At 39.9% G+C, this 11,930-nt stretch overlaps 1 pseudogene; it reads left to right on the top strand.

Moving 5' to 3' along the window:
• The first annotated feature begins 4,361 nt into the window (after positions 1-4,361).
• LOC107646866 (uncharacterized) lies at positions 4,362-9,172 on the top strand (annotated as a pseudogene).
• Positions 9,173-11,930: the final 2,758 nt, after the last annotated feature.

Raw genomic sequence — 11,930 nt, 5'->3', positions numbered from 1 at the left:
GGGAGATGGCAGGCTTTTCCATAAACTAAGCGGAAAGGACTCATTCCAATGGGTGTCTTGTATGCTGTTCTGTATGCCCAAAGTGCATCTTGTAGCCTGGTGCTCCAGTCTCTCCTACGAGGTTTGACTATCTTCTGCAATATACACTTTATCTCTCTGTTTGACACCTCGGTTTGCCCATTAGTCTGAGGATGGTAGGCTGTTGCAACTTTATGAATTATCCCATGCTTCTTCATTAATCCTGTTAGTCTCCTGTTTCAAAAATGGGTGCCTTGATCGCTCACGATTGCTCGTGGTGATCCAAAGCGACAAATGATATGGTTTCTAACAAAGGAAACAACAGTGTTAGCATCATCAGTGCGGGTAGGGATTGCTTTCACCCATTTGGAAACGTAATCCACAGCTAACAATATATAAAAATAACCATTAGAATTTGGGAATGGACCATGAAGTCAATGCCCCATACATCAAAAATTTCACAAAAAAGCATAATCTGTTGAGGCATCTCATCCCTCTTGGATATATTACTAAATTTTTGGCATGGGAAACAAGACTTACAAAATTCAGCAGCGTCTCTAAAAAGAGTAGGCCACCAGAATCTACAGTCTAAGTTTTTTCTAGCTGTTCTTTGAGGGCCAAAATGTCCTCCACTCTCAGATGAGTGGCAGGCCTCTAAGATGGACTGGAATTCTGATTGAGGCACACACCGTCTAATTACCTGGTCAGCGCCACATCTCCATAAATATGGGTCATCCCATATATAATATTTAGACTCGCTTTTCAGCTTGTCTCTTTGATGCTTAGTAAAGTTTGGAGGAAAGGTGCGGCTAACTAGATATTAGCTACAGGTGCATACCAAAGGACTACCTCAGATACTGCTTGCAGGATATCAAATGGGAAATTATCAGCTATAGGAGTGGAGTCATGCTTAATGTGCTCAAGGCGACTCAAATGGTCTGCCACTAAATTCTGGTTACCACTCCTATCCCTAATTTCTAAATCAAATTCTTGTAGTAGCAGTATCCAACATATAAGCCTTGGTTTGGATTCCTTTTTAGCAAATAAATACTTTAGAGCTACGTGGTCTGAGTACACTACTACTTTCGTACCAAGTAAAGAGGCTCAGAATTTATCCAGAGCAAAAACAATAGCAAGAAGCTCTTTCTCAGTAGTAGTATAATTAGACTGAGCCAGTGCTGCTCCTACTGCATGATTGGAAGCATCGCACATGATTTCAAATCGCTGGCTCCAGTCTGGTCCTCTCACAATTGGAGCTTGAGTCAGGGCAGTTTTCAGCTTATCAAACGCTTGTTTACAATCCTCACTAAACTTGAACTCAATATCTTTCTGTAGTAGTCTGGATAAGAGAAGTGCTACCTTACTAAAGTCCTTAATGAATCTCCGGTAAAAATCTGCATGGCCAAGGAACGAATGGTCTTCCCTCACAGAGGAGGGGTAAGGCAAACTAGAAATAACATCCACCTTTGCTGGATCGACAGAAATGCCAGTATTAGATACAACATGTCTTAGTACAATACCTTGTTTAACCATAAAGTGACATTTTTCGAAATTTAATACAAGATTTGTACTGACACATCTATCTAATACTCTAGATAAACTATCCAAGAAAAGGCCAAAAGAATCACCATAAACGCTAAAATCATCCATAAAAACCTCCATACAGTCTTCAATAAGGTCAGAGAAAAGACTCATCATGCACCTTTGGAAAGTAGCTGGTGCATTGCACAAGTCAAAGGGCATTCTCTTATAAGCATAAGTCCCAAAAGGACATGTAAAAGTAGTCTTTTCCTGATCTTCAGGAGCTATATGAATCTGGAAATAACCTGTGTTACCATCAAAAAAATAATAATGTGATTTACCTGACAGGCGATCCAGCATTTGATCAATGAATAGAAGAGGATAGTGATCCTTACGAGTGTCTTGGTTGAGACGCCTATAATCAATGCAGACTCTCCAGGAATTCTGTACTCTGGTTGCCATGAGCTCTCCATGCTCATTCTTCACTGTAGTGACTCCAGACTTCTTGGGCACCACTTGTACTGGGCTCACCCATTCACTGTCTGAGATGGGGTAAATGATATCTGCCTCTAGTAGTCTTGTCACTTCCTTTTTGACAACCTCTAAGATAGTGGGGTTCAGTCTTCTCTGGGGTTGATGAATAGGTCTTGCTCCCTCTTCTAAAAATATTCTGTGCTCACAGACTTGAGGGTTGATGCCTACTATGTCTACCAAACTCCATCCAATTGCCTTCTTGTGCCTCCTCAACACACTAAGTAACTGCTCTTCTTGTTGAGAAGTGAGTTCCCGTGCAATGATAACTGGAAATGTCTGCTTGTCCTCAAGATAAGCATATTTGAGGTGTGGAGGGAGGGGTTTCAATTCTTACTTCTGATCATGGTTAGGCTCTGGATTGTCTGGAGCTGGTGGCAATGGTAAAGTACTTTCATTGTCCTCAGAGAGTGTCCCCACACTCGGACCTTGTCCTATGTACTTTTCTTCGAACTCCTCCTGATGAACTTCAGCCACGGTTTCATCTATGATGTCACACTGGAGGATAGAATGATCTTCTGGAGGGTGCTTCATAACTCCATTCAGATTGAAGCTTACTACTCGGCCATCTATTTCAAAAGAGTATGTTCCTGAAAAAGCATCCAATTTGAACTTCGAGGTCTTCAGGAAAGGTCTTCCGAGTAGGATTGATGATGGCTTCTCAGAGTCATTTTGGGACATCTCCAGGATATAAAAATCGATGGGAAATGTGAGCCCCTTAATACCCACTAATACATCTTCAGCAACTCCAGCCACTGTAATAATGCTTTTATCGGCTAACACAAAACGAGCTGCCGACCTTTTTAAGGGAGGGAGCCTCAAAATATCATATATAGACAAAGTGATACATGCTCGGAAAGACAACAGGGGCATTCTAAGACACAATGGCAGAATGGGAATTTCACACTTCCAGAGGGCCCCATCACTAGAGCACGTGCAAAAAAGCTCAAGGAGAGCTTTGGGAACCTGGCAGCGCTTATGCATATGGAGCTACATCAAGTTCTAACCAAGGAAGAATGGGCAAGACCCATTGGGTTAAGTCAGGACAGCAAGAATCCCAATAATGTTTTCCGAATTCAGTGGAAGGCATAATTTATCTTTAAATTTCAAAAATTCTAGACTTTTGATTTAGTTTGTTATGTGGTCAAAAGTTGTTAAAAGACTTGTTTTATCTGCTATGCTTAGTAGTATTTTTAGGGATTTTTAAATTTAAATCAAATCTGATCTATTCTAATAAGATCAAATCTGATTTAAATTAGTTATCATATCTTTAGGATTTTAAAATTTAGATCAAATCTGATCTGATCCAATAAGATCAAATCTGATTTAAATTAGTTATCTTATCTTATCTTTTATCTAGTTTGTTTGAGGTCTATTTAAACACCTTCTGGTGAGACAATTTACATAACTTTGATGAATAAATTTTCATTTGCTTTTAAGCATGTTTATTATGTGAAAAGTGAGATGAGTGATTTGCTTCGTTTGTTGCATGAGGAAGATTGAAGGATCCAACACTAAGGTGATCTGTGTGGTGGTTTCTTTCAGTTTTCGTCCCTCTAATCTAGGTTGTCAAGGACAGGTTCTTTGAAGGTCTAGTAGGGAATCCTTTTCGGTGACCTAGGTTGCTAAGAACAGGTATCTTAGAGGTCTAGTAGGAAAAATCTTTATCTATCTTTTATATTTCCGCTGTGTCTCTTTATGCTAATAAATTCCTCTTTTAATCCCATTCTTTTCTGGTCCCCCTTCCATTAGGATTTTACTACTTTGAATGTATTAAACCCTTAATGCCCAACATAAATCCTTATCATCTGGTATCAGTTACAGGTCGTAGGTAAATTCTTATTTATCTGCACGTTCCAGGATTTTTTTTAGTCTCTGTATTTTTTTCTATAATTTCTACAAATTTACTTAAAAAAAAAACGAAATTTTTTTTCCTTAAATTCTAATACTGCAATTTCTGTTTATTTCAGTAAAAATAAATAAATAAATAATAAAAAAAATGAAAAAAAAAAACAAAATTTTAAGTTTTCTCCTTGTTTTATCCTTTTCAATTTTCTTTGAGTTCCAATAAGGATTCAATTTTTCTAGTTTTGTCATCCTAGTATCACTTCTTGTTTCCTTTGTCACATACTTTACTTATCCTCTTGTCAAGTTGAACGTCTCTATCATTCAGATTATCTTAGTTTGGTGTCTCAATTCTTCATCTTCCGAAGTGCAACTTGTTAAAGCAATCCAAGAGTGGAAAAAGGCAAGAGTGGTGAGCTCAACAGAGGGTAAAAGCCACGTATTGAATGAAACACGAGTGTCCTACTCTGAGTGATACACGTGAGAGGAGTGTTGTAAGGCCTTTTCTTTTACAGGTTCATTGATGGCTAACACTGAAGAGAACCCCGATCCACAACTAACTTTTCGCATCGACGCACTTACTAGCATCCATACAAAGATTCAACAACGTCTTGATGACATGGATTCCTGCATTAACTCTTTCTCCCCTAAGTGAAAAGCACGGTCACGAGAATCTGTTCATAATGATTCTACGAAGTCTGAGGAGGAGCCTTCATCCAGATCCCGGCCTCATAGACAATCGGCAGATGTTGATAGTAACCTTAATGCTATCAAGATGCGCATCCCAGAATTTAAAGGCAGAAGTGACCCTGAAGCGTACCTGGAATGGGAACGAAAGGTGGAGCTCTTATTTCAATGTCATAACTACTCTGAGGTGAAAAAGGTAAGACTATCGGCTGTCGAATTCTCGGATTATGCCCTTGTCTGGTGGGCCGAGCTGGACAAACAGAGGAGGCGGAATGACAAACCACCAATTCTATCTTGGGAGAAGATGAAGAAGGTCATGCGACAACAGTTTGTCCCTTCTTACTACTACAGGGAGCTACATCAACGGCTCCAACGGTTATACCAAGGTTCTAAGTCTGTAGATGAGTATCATAAGGAGATGGAGATGCTACTAATCCAGGCAAACATTGAGGAGGAGTCTGAGGCTACTATGGCACGTTTCTTAAGTGGGATGAATCGAGACATTGCAAATACTGTCGAACATCTTCCATATGTGACTATGGAAGACTTGGTGAACCTAGCTATCAAGGTGGAAAGACAGCAAAAGGGAAAAGGGCTGCGTAATTCTACTTCAAGGTGGGATTCGAGAGGTGCTAATTTCGGGGAGAAGACTGGATCCAAACCTACCGAATCAAAGGAGAAGCCCACAGAGCAGCACAGGAAGACGAACACACCTAATTCCACTTCTAAACCTCTTGCACGGCATCGTGATATTACCTACTTTAAGTTCCACGGATTAGGCCATTATGCTTCCGAGTGTCCAAATAAAAAGACCATGGTAATTAAAGCAAATGATATTTTCTCAGAATCTGATAACTCAGATGGGTTTGAAGACATGCCACATGCGGATGATGCTACAGATAATGAAGATATAGTTGAGTATGCTGTTAGTGGCGAGACCCTTGTTACTAGGCGGATCTTAAATGTACAAGCCAAGGACGATCGTCTAGAACAACGAGAGAACATCTTTCATACAAAAGTTTTGTTGAGAGGTAAGGTTGGTCTCATGATCATTGATGCTGGAAGTCATACAAACGTTGCTAGCTCTACGTTGATCACAAAGTTGGGGTTGAAATGCACCAAACACCCTAACCCTTACAAACTGGAGTGGCTAAGTAATGTCGGTGAATTGAAGGTTATGAAGCAAGCCCGCATACAGTTCTCTATTGGGAGATATAGTGACGAGGTACTTTGTGACGTGGTTCCCATGCAGGCTTGTCATCTACTTCTAGGCCGTCCATGGCAGTATGATAGGAAGGTGACGCATGATGGTTTCACAAATCGATACTCTTTCACCTATCTTGGGAAGAAGATTACCCTTGCACCTTTGACACCTAAAGAAGTGTACCTGGAGCAACTGAGCATGCGCAAATCAACTACAGAGTCTTTAGGATGTGAGAAAATTGAAAAACAGGAGGGTAAAGAGAGAGCTCTGAGAGATGAAACGTGTGAGAAAAAGAGTCAGAGTCTGAGTGAAAAAGAGAGTTCTAAAAGAGAAACATCTGTGGAGAGTAAGAGTGCTCACAAAATATGTTTTTATGCAAAAGAGAGGGATCTGAAGCATGCTAGTTTAGGAAAAAAAGCATTGGTGTTAGTACGATCTAGAGAGTCTTTACTTTCTACCATTGAAACTAACCATGACCTGCCTAGTGCTTTTATTTCACTCTTGCAGGAATTTGGCGATGTCTTTCTAGATGAGCTACCCCCAGGTTTACCTCCATTATGAGGCATTGAGCATCAGATTGACTTTGTTCCCGGATCAAGCATTCCTAACCGGCCAGCTTATCGGACCAATCCTGAGGAGACAAAGAAACTACAACGGCAAGTCGATGACCTTTTGGCTAAGGGTTTTGTGAGAGAAAGCATGAGTCTTTGTGCTGTTCCAGTACTGTTGGTACCCAAGAAGGATGGCTCATGGAGGATGTGTGTTGACTGCAGAGCTGTAAACAAGATTACGGTAAAGTATCGCCATCCTATTCCTAGACTTGATGATATGCTTGATGAATTACATGGATCTGTTATTTTTACTAAAATAGATTTAAGGAGTGGTTATCATCAAATACGAATGAAGCTTGGTGATGAATGGAAAATAGCTTTCAAAACTAAATATGGTTTGTATGAGTGGTTAGTTATGCCATTTGGTTTGACTAATGCACCTAGTACATTCATGAGATTAATGAATCATGTTTTGCGAGAATTTTTAGGTAAATTTGTGGTTGTTTATTTTGATGATATCCTTATTTACAGTAAATGCCTTGATGATCATATTTTGCATGTTCAATCTGTTTTAGAGGTACTTAGAAAGGAAAAATTATATGCTAATCTCCAAAAGTGCTCGTTCTGTCTAAGTAAAGTCATATTCCTAGATTTTGTGATAAGTTCTGCAGGGATTGAGGTAGATGACGAGAAGGTGAAGGCTATTAGAGAATGGCCCACACCTCAGAGTGTCTCTGATGTTAGAAGTTTTCATGGTCTTGCGGGTTTTTATCGGAGGTTTGTTAAAGATTTTTCTACTATTGCTGCACCTTTAACTGAAATCATCAAGAAACATGTTAACTTTAAATGGGATCACGAACAAGAAATTGCCTTTAACACCTTGAAAGAATTATTGTGTTCTGCCCCCATTCTTATTTTACCGGATTTTTCTAAAACTTTTGAAATCGAATGTGATGCTTCCGGAATTGGTATAGGTGTTGTTTTAATGCAGGAAAAGCAAGCAATCGCCTATTTCAGTGAGAATTTGAATGGATCCCGTCTCAACTACTCAACTTATGATAAGGAGCTTTATGCCTTGGTGCGAGCTTTAGAAGTGTGGCAGCATTATTTGCTACCTAAGGAATTTGTGGTACATACTGACCATGAATCTCTCAAACACTTGAAGGGTCAAGGGAAGCTAAACAAGAGACATGCAAAATGGATAGAATTCCTTGAATCTTTTCCGTACATAATCGCCTATAAGCAAGGTAAGGAGAATGTGGTTGCTGATGCATTATCTAGAAGGTATTCATTAATCACAACCCTTACTTCTAAGCTGTTAGGTTTTGAGTGTATGAAGGAATTATATGCATCTGATTCTACTTTTGCCTCTATCTATGCTGCATGTGAACATGGTGCACATAACAAATTCTACAGGCATGGTGGTTTTCTTTTTCAGGGTAATAGGATTTGTGTACCTACTTGTTCTATTCGGGAGCTACTTGTTCTAGAATCACATAATGGGGGTTTGATGGGTCATTTTGGTGTGCATAAGACTTTGGATATTTTATCTGAGCATTTTTACTGGCCCCACATGCGTAAAGATGTCGAAAATTTTGTGCCAAATGCATTACCTGTAAACAAGCTAAATCTAAGTCCTTACCACATGGTTTGTGTACTCCTTTACCTATTCCTGTGCATCCATGGGTTGATATTTCTATGGATTTTGTTCTTGGTTTGCCTAGAACTAGGAGAGGTCGAGATAGCATTTTTGTTGTGGTAGATAGATTTAGTAAAATGACTCATTTTATTGCTTGTCATAAAACTGATGATGCCACAAATATTGCTGACCTATTCTTTAGAGAAGTTGTGCCCTTACATGGTGTTCCCCAAACTATTGTTTCTGATCGTGATGTCAAATTCTTAAGTCACTTCTGGAAAGTTTTGTGGAGTAAGTTGGGAACAAAATTGTTATACTCAACTACTTGTCACCCTCAAACTGATGGTCAAACTGAAGTAGTAAATAGGACATTGGGAACTTTGTTGCGTGCTATTGTTGGTAAGAATTTGAAAATCTGGGAAGATTGTTTACCTTTTATTGAGTTTGCTTATAACCGAACAATCCATTCTTCCACTGGTTTTTCGCCCTTTGAACTTGTCTATGGTTTTAATCCTCTAACTGTCTTAGATTTAATGCCTCTACCCTTGAGTGATCTTATTTGCTTAGATGGAGCAAGCATGGCTAAAAAAGTTAAAACAATACATGCAAAGGCTCGTGACCTCATTGAGAGGAAGAACAAAGCCACGGCAGAAAGGATTAACAAGAGCCGAAAAGCATATAGTCTTCGAACCAGAAGATTGGGTTTGGGTACATTTGAGGAAGGAGAGATTTCCTACTCAGAGGAAGTCTAAACTTGATGCTAGAGGGGATGGCCCATTCCAAGTGCTTGAGAAGATCAATAACAACGCCTACAAGATTGACCTACCAGGTGAGTATAATGTTCCTGCCACTTTCAATGTTTCTGATCTCTCTCCTTTTGATATGGACACAGATTCGAGGACGAATCTTTTTGAGGAAGGAGGGAATGATACATGCTTGGAAAGACAACAGGGGCATTCTAAGACACAATGGTAGAATGGGAATTTCACACTTCCAGAGGGCCCCATCACTAGAGCACGTGCAAAGAAGCTCAAGGAGAGCTTTGGAAACCTGGCAGCGCTTATGCATATAGAGTTACATCAAGTTCTAACCAAGGAAGAATGGGCAAGACCCATTGGGTTAAGTCAGGACAGCAAGAAGCCCAATAATGCTTTCCGAATTCAGTGGAAGGCATAATTTATCTTTAAATTTCGAAAATTCTAGACTTTTGTTTTAGTTTGTTATGTGGTCAAAAGTTGTTAGAAGACTTGTTTTATCTGCTATGCTTAGTAGTATTTTTAGGGATTTTTAAATTTAAATCAAATCTGATCTAATCTAATAAGATCAAATCTTATTTAAATTAGTTATCATATCTTTAGGATTTTAAAATTTAGATCAAATCTGATATGATCCAATAAGATCAAATCTGATTTAAATTAGTTATCTTATCTTATCTTTTATCTAGTTTGTTTGAGGTCTATTTAAACACCTTCTGGTGAGACAATTTACATAACTTTGATGAATAAATTTTCAGTTGCTTTTAAACACGTTTATTATGTAAGAAGTGAGGTGAGTGATTTGCTTCGCTTGTTGCATGAGGAAGATTGAAGGATCCAACACTAAGGTGATCTGTGTGGTGGTTTCTTTTAGTTTTCGTCCCTCTGATCTAGGTTGTCAAGGATAGGTTCTTTGAAGGTCTAGTAGGGAATCCTTTCTGGTGACCTAGGTTGCTAAGAACAGGTATCTTAGAGGTCTAGTAGGAAAAACTTTTATCTATCTTTTATATTTTTGCTGTGTCTCTTTATGCTAATAAATTCCTCTTTTAATCCCATTCTTTTCTGGTCCCCCTTCGATTAGGATTTTACTACTTTGAATGTATTAAACCTTTAATGCCCAACATAAATCCTTATCACAAAGGCATTATACTAACACATGCTCCTAAATCACACATACAGTCAGAAAATATCGCACTGCCAATAGTACAATTAACCATGCATGGACCTGGGTCACTACACTTTTCAGGTAAACCTCCCATTAAAGCAGATATAGAACTACCTAAAGGAATAGTTTCTAATTCATTAATTTTGTATTTGTGTATACATAAATCTTTTAAAAACTTTGCGTATTTAGGTACCTGCTGAATAACATCAAAAAGGGGAACAGTTACCTAAACCTTTTTGAATATTTCTACCATTTTGGGATCAGGTTCCAACTGCTTCCTGGGCTTCCATGCAAGTTGTGGAAATGGAATAGGAATGGCATTTTCTGCAGTGTCTGTGCCCTTTTGTGCTTCTTCCTGTGATTGAGCTTCTTCTTCTTCAGCCATGTCCTGTATGTCCTCTTCCTCTTCAACATCTTCTACTTCCACTACCTCTTCAGCTGAGGCGTGTGCTGGTGGGTTTGGCTCCTCCTGATTCCTCTCTTGCAGTGTAGTTCTGGACCTTAGGGTGATGGAATTGATGCCACCCTTCGGATTGGGCAGGGGTTGAGAAGGAATTCCACTGGAGTTTGCCTGTTGAGCGTTTGAAGTATTGGGTGGTGCCAGCTGAGAGATGAGAGCTTGTATGGCGAATGCTAGGCCATTAAGTGAACTTTCTATGTTCCTTTGTCCTTGTGCAATGGATTGAATGGCCTCTTCACTCGGAGAGGAATTAGATTGAGTGATCTGCAGAACTTGTTGCTGGTTGTGCTGTGGTCCTTGGGACTGCCTCAGGTGAGTTGCTCTGTAAGGCTGGTTCTGGTTCTGTTGCCTGTTGTTGTTATTATTCCACCTCTGATATCCTTGATTGTCTCTGCCTCCTCTATTATTGTTGTCCCTCCAATTCTGGTTAGAATTATCTCTCCAACCTTAGTTAGAATTGTCCTGCCATCCATGGTTGTAACTGCCACCTTGATTGTACCCTTGGTTCGGGCGGTCGTAGAAGTTATGAGTGGATGCCACGGTGTTGTCTTCCTGTTAGAGCTGCGGGCATTGATCAGTATAATGGCTGTAATCAGCACAGATTCTGCACACTCTCTGTGGGACTAGCTGTTGGCTTTGATGCGCTTGTTGTTGACTCAACTGCATCTGCTTCAGTAAGGTGGTCATTTCACTTGTACTCTGAGCCAGAGCAGTAGTCTCCTTGCTAGAAGATACCTCTACAACAGCTTTTGTCCAGCCTTGTTTCTGCCTGTGATTTCTTGTAGATTCAGCTAAGTTGCTGATCAATTGCCATGGCTCATCAGTGGTCTTTTACTTTTTCATAGCCCATTGCTAGCACTTTCCAATGTAGACTTATCTTGGGGCCTCATGCCCTGTGTTACGTAGCCGAGCAACACTATCTTGTCAATCATATGGTGGGGGCATGCTTCCAGAAGGTTGTTGAAGCGCTCCCAGTATTCATAGAGAGTCTCGAATTCGTCCTGAACAATCATGGAAATGTCTTTTCTCAGTTTATCAATAATTTCAGCTGGAAAGAACTTTTCCAAAAATTCTCTTCTAAGTGTATCCCAGTCGGATACAGTTGTTGTGGGTTGAGTGTAGTACCACTCTCTCGCCTTTCCCTCAAGAGAGAATGGGAAGGCTTTTAACAAAATTGAAGTTTCATCTGCACCATCATGCCTGATAGTAGAACAGGCTGCTTGGAAGTCTCTAAGGTGCTTGATAGGCTCTTGAGCAGGTAAGCCATGAAACTTGGGCATCAAATTGAGCAGTGTAGTCTTTATTTCAAAGTCTGTAGCCACCGCTGGGTGATGCGCTTGAAACGGTTGCATTGAAAAATCAGGGGCTCCCACCTCCTGGATAGTAATTCTCCTAGGTGCTGCCATGTCACCTGCACGTAAATCAACCAAATCAACAGAAAGGGAGCCTGTTTCTTCCTCAAGTGACGTTTTAGATCTGCCCTCAGAGAGGACTAACCGACGCCGAGCTTGCCTTATTCGTGAAATAGTTCTTTCAATCTCAGGATCAAATACT

The sequence above is a fragment of the Arachis ipaensis genome, chromosome B6, assembly GCF_059453495.1.
Source record: "Arachis ipaensis isolate K30076 ecotype BB chromosome B6, ASM5945349v1, whole genome shotgun sequence".
Lineage (NCBI taxonomy): Eukaryota > Viridiplantae > Streptophyta > Magnoliopsida > Fabales > Fabaceae > Arachis > Arachis ipaensis.
This window is presented reverse-complemented; position numbering and strand designations above follow the sequence as displayed.